Raw genomic sequence first — 1,115 nt, 5'->3', positions numbered from 1 at the left:
CAGGCCAGAATACTGGAAGTAGGAAGGCTTTTTCTCCAGGGGATCGTCCCATTGTATGTATATATGGCTTTATTTTCTTATCTGTTCATGCACTGATGGACGCTTCAGTTGCTTCTGCCTTTTGTTCATTGTGAATAATGCTGCTATGAACAGGAATGTATAAATATCTCTTCCAGAGTCTTTCTTCAGTTCTTTTGCTGAATTTGCTGGATCATAGGTTGATACTAAATTTAATTTTTTAAGGCACCATCACACTGTTTTCCACAGGGCTTAGATGTTATTTTTAAAGACCGTATCTTAGCACAACAGTGACAGCAGACAAGAATTCCCTTGGTCTCCTGATTGCCAGGAGGACAGAAGTGGCTGGTGCCCCCTGGCACATGTCCCAGGATGTCTGGTGTGGCTTTCCGGGCTTCCGCTCCAACCCCACCCACTATTCCTCGCCCTCTTGTCTTGGGATCTGCTGAACTTGAATCTGCTTCCTCTCTCTAGGTAAAGCTTGTTTGCAATATCTTTAGAACCTAGTAGAGTGCTTTTCAGCTTCAAACCTCTAATCCAAATCAATTGCTCAATTAACTGTCTTTTTTTTCTTTTTAAATAATGAGTGTTTTTATTTCTCTTATGATTTAAAAAATGTGAACATTCTGTAATTCAGCTGTAGCCATTACTTCCAGGTGACTTCTTCGTTAGGTTTCAATTCCCTTTTATATGACAGACTCTTGTTCTGGAAGGCAGTTAGCTTTTCATCATTCTTCCTGTCTAGATAATATCCAAAGACAAATCCCATAGGGACAAGTACATGTACCCAGTGATCACGCACAACCTGAAGTAAGTTCATCATGAATGCTGTGGCCTTGGAGCCAACAACGACCCCACGACAAAGGATAGCGGCGAGGGCAGCCACTCAATTACCTGTCTTAAACTAGGATCCAAAATTTTTTTTTAACTAGGGAGAAAAATTAGGAAGAAAGGAGTTTACAGAAGAAAAAAAAAAAAAAAGACAAGATTCAAACCAAATCTGACATGGGACGTTTAACACTTGCCAACACCACGCCCAGGCCAGGCCCTCCTGATGCTCCAACTCCTGGCTTCTTTACCCTCCTGCTTTCTCGGCC

At 41.8% G+C, this 1,115-nt stretch overlaps 1 pseudogene; it reads right to left on the bottom strand.

The window, feature by feature from the left end:
* Nucleotides 1–581: 581 nt before the first annotated feature.
* LOC139030629 (NADH dehydrogenase [ubiquinone] 1 beta subcomplex subunit 1 pseudogene) lies at nucleotides 582–887 on the bottom strand (annotated as a pseudogene).
* Nucleotides 888–1,115: the final 228 nt, after the last annotated feature.

The sequence above is a fragment of the Odocoileus virginianus genome, chromosome 23, assembly GCF_023699985.2.
Source record: "Odocoileus virginianus isolate 20LAN1187 ecotype Illinois chromosome 23, Ovbor_1.2, whole genome shotgun sequence".
In the NCBI taxonomy this organism is placed as follows: domain Eukaryota; kingdom Metazoa; phylum Chordata; class Mammalia; order Artiodactyla; family Cervidae; genus Odocoileus; species Odocoileus virginianus.
The sequence above is the reverse complement of the archived record's forward strand: the minus strand, read 5'-3'. Positions and strand labels throughout refer to the sequence as shown.